The 10,434-nt window shown below is 40.1% G+C and overlaps 1 pseudogene; it reads left to right on the top strand.

Moving 5' to 3' along the window:
* The first annotated feature begins 904 nt into the window (after window positions 1–904).
* LOC149145318 (serine hydroxymethyltransferase, mitochondrial pseudogene) lies at window positions 905–5,177 on the top strand (annotated as a pseudogene).
* The last annotated feature ends 5,257 nt before the right edge of the window (window positions 5,178–10,434 follow it).

Below are 10,434 nucleotides of genomic sequence, written 5' to 3'. Positions count from 1 at the left end.
TGTGATGGACTTAACATCAGCAGAGAATTTGAGTAAACAGCTTGGGTAGCGTTTCAGTGAAGAGCAGATTTATCGGATTGATCATTGCATTGGAAAGGAATTAGTGCAGAATTTGTTAGTAGTTCGGTGCGCAAACCGACTCTTTTTGCCCCTTTGGTATCGAGATAACGTTGATAACATTCAAGATTGTCTTTAGGGAAGCTGTGAAACAGAGAAGGAAAAGGTAATCTGGGAAGAGATTTCGGCATCTTTGTTCGAGCATGGAGAATGCACGTAAACTGTTTGACAATATCAGCATTAGAATTTTCTCTTACGGAATGTAACGATTAAATGCCATGTGTCAAGTGGTCTTTATAAGGATTTGATTGCCACAAGGCCGCCATTATTAGTGACACAGGGATAGAGATGTGGCACTTCTGATGGCCACCTGCAGTAGTGAAATCACCAGAATCGCAACACCAGAGGCTCCTTACAATGATGATGTGTTGAGCGATGTCTTTCATTTGATTGTTACAGCTTTCCGTGGTTTAGATAATATAAATAGTCTCCTTGCAAGCTGCTTACCATGCGATTATTTATGATATATATCAGTGTTTTTTAAAGCTTAAAGGTGGCAATTTATATTATTTGCAATTTCAAAGTGTACAACTGGACAGATGAATGCGAAAATGCTGTGAATTCGGTGATGTACGACTATCAGGAGTAAAGACGAGAGACAAGCTTACAGTTTCACAAAATAAGGTCTCAGGGAGGGCATTTGATATTTAGAGTTGCAGGGGTGCAAAGCATGGCTATGGAAATGGCGACCATGCAAAAAATCTCCAGTTCACTCTTGTTTAGGCCCGGATCGGCTATGCTATAAAGAGCTCTGCAATCTACTGTTGTTTTTTCCAATAAGGCCGACTACTCTCGTCTCGAAAAACAAAAGTCCCATGTCACTTGTCCAAAGCAGCTGAATGCTCCACTGGAGGAGGTTGATCCCGAGATTGCGAATATCATAGAACTTGAAAAAATCGATAATGGAAGAGTATTGAACTTATCCCTTCAGAGAACTTTACTTCATTATCAGTCATGCAGGCTGTAGGATCAGTCATGACCAATAAATACAGTGAAGGCTATCCTGGTGCAAGATACTATGGAGGAAATGAATTCATTGACATGGCAGAGTCATTATGTCAGAAAAGAGCATTGGAAGCATTTGGTTTGGATCCAGATAAATGGGGAGTTAATGTACAACCCTTGTCAGGCTCGCCGGCTAATTTTCAAGTTTACACTGCTTTGTTGAAGCCCCATGATCGTATCATGGAACTTGATCTTCCACATGGTGGTCATCTGTCTCATGGTTACCAGACCGATACTAAAAAGATCTCAGCAGTTTCAATTTTTTTGAAACAATGCCTTATAGATTGGATGAATCTACAGGCTATATTGATTATGTCCAGTTGGAGAAAAGTGCAGTCCTATTCAGGCCTAAACTCATGATTGCTGGTGCTAGTGCTTATGCACGCCATTATGACTATGCTCAGATGCGCAAGGTTTGTGACAAGCAAAAGGCTGTGTTGTTGGCGGACATGGCACACATAAGTGGACTTGTTGCAGCTGGAGTAGTTCCATCTCCTTTTGAGTTTGCAGATGTAGTGACCACTACTACACACAAGTCACTTCGTGGTCCTCGTGGTGCAATGATATTTTATAGAAAGGGCATCAAAGAAATTAACAAGCAGGGGCAAGAAGTTAAGTATGATTATGAGAAAAAGATTAATGCAGCTGTGTTTCCTGGTCTTCAAGGTGGTCCTCACAATCATACCATAACTGGCTTAGTTGTTGCTCTTAATCAGGCAACTACCTCAGAGTATAAAGCATATCAAGGGCAGGTTCTCAGTAATTGTGCTCATTTTGCTAAGTGTCTAAGTGAAAGAGGTTATGAACTTGTTTATAAGGTTTTGATATTAAAAGTTCGGCAAAGGATCAAAGATGTATTTAGAATGGCAATTTGGACGTCAGCTGAAGAAGACAATGCTTTTTCTTTACCAAGTTTTAGTGCCTACCTTCAGCTATATGTTACCAGCATTGGTTTGGAAATACCACAAGTTCAGCATGCAATTCAAGTTGTTGATAAAGTAAGAGGGATGGAGTGGCCTCCTGATGTGTTACAAGTCTCATTGGATGCCACTGTTGGAAAAAGTGCAGCCATAAGCACAGTGTTAGCAGAAACCAGTGAGGAAGACTGTGCTTTTAAATTACACAGCAGTTTCGTAGCGCGCTACGAAACTGCTGTAGGTGATGTTTTCAATACAGAATAAACAGTTTGACCGGGAATATTAGAAGAGAGACACCTGTACATCAATACAGCCTACACAGCCTACAGTTCATCTGGAGACATGGTATTTGGTAGCAGCGTTCAATAATTTGAGTTATTAAAGTTTGGGAACATGCTGCTACATTTTCGGAGAATGTTGGGAGACAGAGACCGTAAAAACAGAGCACATCTCTTGGTCAATTAATGAGCCATCCACGCAAAAAGAATCCAAAGCTAGTTCGTTCAGTGTACTTTCCTTCAAGATACCTCAACCCAAGCAGCAAAAGGACATGTGTCAAGAGCCAGAAAAGCATCATGCTACGAGGAACAAAGATTTTGGATTTTGATTAAATGAAAACCATTTGTAATTTCAGTTTAGCCATTATGTAATTAATAAATTAGTTATGCACTAGATAGGGATAGTCAATAGCCACCTTCGAGGCTCCCCTCATGCTGGAGGAGGAAGCTCGAGGTGGTTAAGCTTGTTTGCCTATATATGGATCAATCTTGGATGTAGAAAGGGTTGGAGATTTTATACAAAAGCAGAGTTTATTTGGGCCAATGTAAAGACTTATTACAGTAATAGTAAAACAGTGGTTGTTTCTTCTCAAGATTCTCAATGGATTATATTGTTCAAATGTGATAGTGATTTATTTTCTTAATGTTCTTTTAACAGCCTTGTTATAGCACAATCACTCAGAATTCATATCTTATGCTCTGACTTCCTGTGTGTTTGGCAAGCTGTGGTTTTTGTGGAGTATGTTTGAACATTTAATGCAAAGAGCCTTGACTTCCATGAAATGACTGTGCTTTTGTTTACTAAAGGTGCGAGACTCCATAGCCCAATGAAGACTAGTTTGATATGTGTCCAACCAGTTTTGTTTTCATGAATGTGTGAAGAGTTAGCCATCTGTTGTTGTGATTGATTTTTATCAAAAGTCTGTGAGAGAGCCCTCTCTGATCAAAGAGGCTAATCTTTGGTCTAAAGTCTGGTTGAAAGAGTTACATGAAATCTTGCTTGGCTGCAGCCCTTAGTACTGATTTTGTGATAACATTTTGGTGCGTCTGCCGGGAGCCTGATGATTACTCATTCCCGAAATTTGAAGATTGGATTTCTGAAGGTAGCAGGAGTTCAAAATGATTTTCGAGGCTGCAAAACTACCTTGGCGACTCCATTGTTGAATAATTCAAGGTTTATACATTCATGGTGATTCCACTGGAGTTATGAAGGACCCAGAAGCTGTCATTCTTTGTTCAAGGTATGCATGCATAGATTTCTCAGGAATTCATGGTTTCCCAAATCATTTTCCCAAGGATGCATATTTTCTAAGGAATGGTCCCAAATTTAATGGAGAAGATTTGAGTTTAACCTTGAAGCATATATCAGATTTTTGTGAATTTGCACAGCTTCTTAGGGTTAAACATGAGGATGTTTGTATAAGGTTATTCTATGATTCACTTCAAGGGAAGTGCAAACAGTGGGTTGAATGCTTTCCTGTCAAGTCCATTAAATCATTTCAAGACCTTTGGCTCATGTTTTTGGAGGAATGGATAGATAGGTCAGAGTTGGTGGCAGATTCTCCCTCAGTTGAAGGTTTCAAACAATGGAATGATGATCATAGTAAAGAAGAAACAAATGAATCTTTTTCTTTGTCATTATCCTCATATCTAAAATCCTTTGACTGCAAGTCAGAGGATAAGATGAAATTTTTTGATGAATTTGCCAAAGACATTGAGAAAGAAATTGAATATTTAGAAGGACAAATTCAGGCATACAGTTTTCATGATCATGATCATTATTCTCAGAAGTTTTCTATGGCAGAACGCAAGGAGATTATGCTGGTTCCTTTCTCTTTCACGATGGAGGAACTGAACACTGTGGTTGAAGATCAGTTTGCACAGCTGGAAAGTTACAAGGAAAACCAAGCTGATCAGGTATTCTGGGATCCTGTAGCTGATTACATGGAAGAGTTTTACTCTCCAGTATTTCAGTTTTTCAAAGAAGATCAGAGTCAATTTCAGTGGCAGCGGTCATCACACTATTACATTAGCTCCGGAATCTGATGCAGTCAGAGACAATTTCAGTGGCAGTGGTCATCACACTGTCATATTGATTCTGAACTCCGATGCAGTCAAAGAAATCAAATATCAGATAAGACAAATGATTGGCTGCATTGGAAATTTCACATTGATTGAGCTGAAGAAGTTGAAATTGTTAGGGTAGGTAGGTAGGTAAATGCAAATAAGCTCAAGGTTAGCTGAGCATTTCTTTTTTTCAGTAGATGTAGCTTTCTTTCTCCTCCAGTCATGCTTGTCGAGCAAATTTCAGTTTGTCAAAATGGATAAGGCACTGGAACTGCAGGTTCTTAGTGTACCACAAGGGCACACTATCCCAAGTGGAGCCACTGTTATCACTGAAAATTCTGTTGCTTAAAATTCTAGCCTAGCTTAAGGACAGGGTGTTTTTGCAGCGCATGAATCCTCTTTTAACAGTTTCGCAGCGCAACATGCTTCAAGTGATTTCGTAGCGCGCTACAAAATTGGGGATTTGTTCGAATCCATAGTAGCTGTCATGCAAAATAGTTCTGGGGTGGATATATTTTACAGGTGGCATGTTCTCAAGCTCCTGCGTGTATGCTTGTCACCAGTTCTGAATCTGAATGAAAAAGTTGAAGTGATTGCACTACCGAGTTCTTTAGTGCAGTGTTCTGTTTTTCAATGCAAAGTGATGTACTGTGAACAGGTATTTGAACTTCTTAAAAAGAATCCTGAATGTCTATCGGATTTGGAATCATCTGAAGAAGGCCGTGATGAAGTGGATATAAATGATGAAGTGCACTACCTGATTCGAGATCTGGTGATGCATATGCATGAATAGGAGCAAGACCTAAAGAATAGCATTTTACCAACATATCGGTCCCTGGAGCAGCAGTGGCTGTTTGAATCAATAGAATGACATATGAATAAAGTTGCATCACCAAAGGTTGAACGGATCACTGTATAGGTCATTCTATTGGTTCTATTTGTTGCTCGTCGTTAGAATTCATGTTGGGCTTTCATTAGTGACTGTTTGGAGGGCACTGACATGATTACAGTCATCAATGACAACTACAGGATACCAATCATATTCATAAGCAGAGCTATGATTTTATGATGTTCGATCTTTTTTAAAATGATGATGATAATGGATCAATGTCTATGCTGCAGTTCATGACATCATCGCAACACCCATACTACTAATGCAATGAAATTAAGTGAAGGTTATGTTTTACAAGAACCTGTATCAGCCTCAGTGTTATGCATAATATAGTAATATTGTGAAGAGGAGGTTCAGTAATGAAGACTGTGAAGTGGAGCGAGCCCTGGTTTTGTAGGCCTGGGGAAGTAGATCAAGATAAGAAAACCAGAGTGTTACCTTCCTCAAGTCACATTCTAGGATGTGTTTCAAGGTCCACGTTCTTCATAGTAGCATTGATATTGAACAAGCAATAAGAGCTATGCAAATTTGCCATTCTTACAGAAAGACATATTTTGGAATAACGACAACAAAAGACATGTGCCACATCTGGTTTGGGTGTCGAAATCTCAGGCAGATCAACGCAAAGGAAGGACAGGTCATACATGTGATGGACTTAACATCAGCAGAGAATTTGAGTAAACAGCTTGGGTAGCGTTTCAGTGAAGAGCAGATTTATCGGATTGATCATTGCATTGGAGAGGAATTAGTGCAGAATTTGTTAGTAGTTCGGTGCGCAAACCGACTCTTTTTGCCCCTTTGGTATCGAGATAACGTTGATAACCTTCAAGATTGTCTTTAGGGAAGCTGTGAAACAGAGAAGGAAAAGGTAATCTGGGAAGAGATTTCGGCATCTTTGTTCGAGCATGGAGAATGCACGTAAACTGTTTGACAATATCAGCATTAGAATTTTCTCTTACGGAATGTAACGATTAAATGCCATGTGTTAAGTGGTCTTTATAAGGATTTGATTGCCACAAGGCCGCCATTATTAGTGACACCGGGATAGAGATGTGGCACTTCTGATGGCCACCTGCAGTAGTGAAATCACCAGAATCGCAACACCAGAGGCTCCTTACAATGATGATGTGTTGAGCGATGTCTTTCATTTGATTGTTACAGCTTTCCGTGGTTTAGATAATATAAATAGTCTCCTTGCAAGCTGCTTACCATGCGATTATTTATGATATATATCAGTGTTTTTTAAAGCTTAAAGGTGGCAATTTATATTATTTGCAATTTCAAAGTGTACAACTGGACAGATGAATGCGAAAATGCTGTGAATTCGGTGATGTACGACTATCAGGAGTAAAGACGAGAGACAAGCTTACAGTTTCACAAAATAAGGTCTCAGGGAGGGCATTTGATATTTAGAGTTGTAGGGGTGCAAAGCATGGCTATGGAAATGGCGACCATGCGAAAAATCTCCAGTTCACCCTTGTTTAGGCCCGGATCGGCTATGCTATAAAGAGCTCTGCAATCTACTGTTGTTTTTTCCAATAAGGCCGACTACTCTCGTCTCGAAAAACAAAAGTCCCATGTCACTTGTCCAAAGCAGCTGAATGCTCCACTGGAGCAGGTTGATCCCGAGATTGCGAATATCATAGAACTTGAAAAAATCGATAATGGAAGAGTATTGAACTTATCCCTTCAGAGAACTTTACTTCATTATCAGTCATGCAGGCTGTAGGATCAGTCATGACCAATAAATACAGTGAAGGCTATCCTGGTGCAAGATACTATGGAGGAAATGAATTCATTGACATGGCAGAGTCGTTATGTCAGAAAAGAGCATTGGAAGCATTTGGTTTGGATCCAGATAAATGGGGAGTTAATGTACAACCCTTGTCAGGCTCGCCGGCTAATTTTCAAGTTTACACTGCTTTGTTGAAGCCCCATGATCGTATCATGGAACTTGATCTTCCACATGGTGGTCATCTGTCTCATGGTTACCAGACCGATACTAAAAAGATCTCAGCAGTTTCAATTTTTTTGAAACAATGCCTTATAGATTGGATGAATCTACAGGCTATATTGATTATGTCCAGCTGGAGAAAAGTGCAGTCCTATTCAGGCCTAAACTCATGATTGCTGGTGCTAGTGCTTATGCACGCCATTACGACTATGCTCAGATGCGCAAGGTTTGTGACAAGCAAAAGGCTGTGTTGTTGGCAGACATGGCACACATAAGTGGACTTGTTGCAGCTGGTGTAGTTCCATCTCCTTTTGAGTTTGCAGATGTAGTGACCACTACTACACACAAGTCACTCCGTGGTCCTCGTGGTGCAATGATATTTTATAGAAAGGGCATCAAAGAAATTAACAAGCAGGGGCAAGAAGTTAAGTATGATTATGAGAAAAAGATTAATGCAGCTGTGTTTCCTGGTCTTCAAGGTGGTCCTCACAATCATACCATAACTGGCTTAGCTGTTGCTCTTAAACAGGCAACTACCTCAGAGTATAAAGCATATCAAGGGCAGGTTCTCAGTAATTGTGCTCATTTTGCTAAGTGTCTAAGTGAAAGAGGTTATGAACTTGTTTATAAGGTTTTGATATTAAAAGTTCGGCAAAGGATCAAAGATGTATTTAGAATGGCAATCTGGACGTCAGCTGAAGAAGACAATGCTTTTTCTTTACCAAGTTTTAGTGCCTACCTTCAGCTATATGTTACCAGCATTGGTTTGGAAATACCACAAGTTCAGCATGCAATTCAAGTTGTTGATAAAGTAAGAGGGATGGAGTGGCCTCCTAATGTGTTACAAGTCTCATTGGATGCCACTGTTGGAAAAAGTGCAGCCATAAGCATAGTGTTAGCAGAAACCAGTGAGGAAGACTGTGCTTTTAAATTACACAGCAGTTTCGTAGCGCGCTACGAAATTGCTGTAGGTGATGTTTTCAACACAGAATAAACAGTTTGACCGGGAATATTAGAAGAGAGACACCTGTACATCAATACAGCCTACACAGCCTACAGTTCATCTGGAGACATGGTATTTGGTAGCAGCGTTCAATAATTTGAGTTATTAAAGTTTGGGAACATGCTGCTACATTTTCGGAGAATGTTGGGAGACAGAGACCGTAAAAACAGAGCACATCTCTTGGTCAATTAATGAGACATCCACGCAAAAAGAATCCAAAGCTAGTTCGTTCAGTGTACTTTCCTTCAAGATACCTCAACCCAAGCAGCAAAAGGACATGTGTCAAGAGCCAGAAAAGCATCATGCTACGAGGAGCAAAGATTTTGGATTTTGATTAAATGAAAACCATTTGTAATTTCAGTTTATCCATTATGTAATTAATAAATTAGTTATGCTCTAGATAGGGATAGTCAATAGCCACCTTCGAGGCTCCCCTCATGCTGGAGGAGGAAGCTCGAGGTGGTTAAGCTTGTTTGCCTATATATGGATCAATCTTGGATGTAGAAAGGGTTGGAGATTTTATACAAAAACAGAGTTTATTTGGGCCAATGTAAAGACTTATTACAGTAATAGTAAAACAGTGGTTGTTTCTTCTCAAGATTCTCAATGGATTATATTGTTCAAATGTGATAGTGATTTATTTTCTTAATGTTCTTTTAACAGCCTTGTTATAGCACAATCACTCAGAATTCATATCTTATGCTCTGACTTCCTGTGTGTTTGGCAAGCTGTGGTTTTTGTGGAGTATGTTTGAACATTTAATGCAAAGAGCCTTGACTTCCATGAAATGACTGTGCTTTTGTTTACTAAAGGTGTGAGACTCCATAGCCCAATGAAGACTAGTTTGATATGTGTCCAACCAGTTTTGTTTTCATGAATGTGTGAAGAGTTAGCCATCTGTTGTTGTGATTGATTTTTATCAAAAGTCTGTGAGAGAGCCCTCTCTGATCAAAGAGGCTAATCTTTGGTCTAAAGTCTGGTTGAAAGAGTTACATGAAATCTTGCTTGGCTGCAGCCCTTAGTACTGATTTTGTGATAACAACGAGCATGAACTATGCTGCTAAAACTGCTCGGATCTTCGCTTTTCTATTTTTTAACGAGCATAAATTCCGCGGTAAAACTACTCGATATACCAGTCATAGGATACAAGTGTCTCAATGGAAATTACTATTTTTTAAGGAGCTTCATCTCTCTTGCGCTTTACTCCTCATCCTTTCTTTATGCAAGTTCGGAAACGGCTAACCCAAAAAGCAGATAAATAACCGCTCTTAGCTTGCACTCCAAAAGGTTTGCATGCCCCCAGGTATAAAATACAATTTCAAGGTTGCCCCTCCTCCTTCTCACCTCTGCTTTTCTTTGGGTGTTCACAGCTACTTGTCGTCTTGCTAGTTTAGTTTTAACGGGTCTATATGATACTTGTCTTCTCGTTAGTCCAGCTTTCAATAGATTTTTCGCAAGATCGCAAGAGAACAGCTACTTGCGACAAGAGAGCAGCTACTTGCGACAAGAGAAGAACACTACTCAAAGACAAAACATTTATGTTACTGAGGGAGGCTTACCTTTTTCTGGTTACCCAAAGATTGTCCCGTTAGAAAAAACACTTCCTTGGCCTACCTTTTTCAGGTTACCTAAAGATTGTCTCGTTAAACAAAACACTTCCTCGGCAATGCCTACCGAAATAGACAAAGGTGGGCGATGGGTCTCGTCCTCCCACATAAATTTGACAAAAGAATCCTATCCTAGAACAACCCTCTTTCCTCTACGGACGGGGTACGAACTAGTCATATTCTCTCGCGGAAATCCTACCTTATACCCAAAGTTCTCTGCCGAAGCAGACCAGGACGCATGCCCCCTGGGTTCCAGTCATGTCCTCTCAGATTACTCGCGCTCATCAGGAGGACGGACTGTGGGTTGAGACACTTCTTGCGTGAATAGACCATTTAGGGATGGTATATGACTATTTACGATGTGTGATCCGGGAAACGAAAGTTGGTCCACGAGCTTGACCATTCTTCCTCCATGCGGAAAACACATTACTCTAAAGAGTGAGGAGACTACTGCTCCCATGCAATATATATAGTCTCGTCCAAGGAGTAGGTTATAATCCAAGGGTCCTTGAACGACCATCATGTTCATTTGAACGGTCTTCCCTTTCAATGTTATTGGCACATTGGGGAGGATCCCTAAAGGGCGACTGGTTC

Source organism: Pinus tabuliformis, chromosome X, assembly GCF_031772625.1.
Source record: "Pinus tabuliformis cultivar Carrire ecotype Pingquan chromosome X, CPIR1, whole genome shotgun sequence".
Taxonomy (NCBI): domain Eukaryota; kingdom Viridiplantae; phylum Streptophyta; class Pinopsida; order Pinales; family Pinaceae; genus Pinus; species Pinus tabuliformis.
The sequence above is the reverse complement of the archived record's forward strand: the minus strand, read 5'-3'. Positions and strand labels throughout refer to the sequence as shown.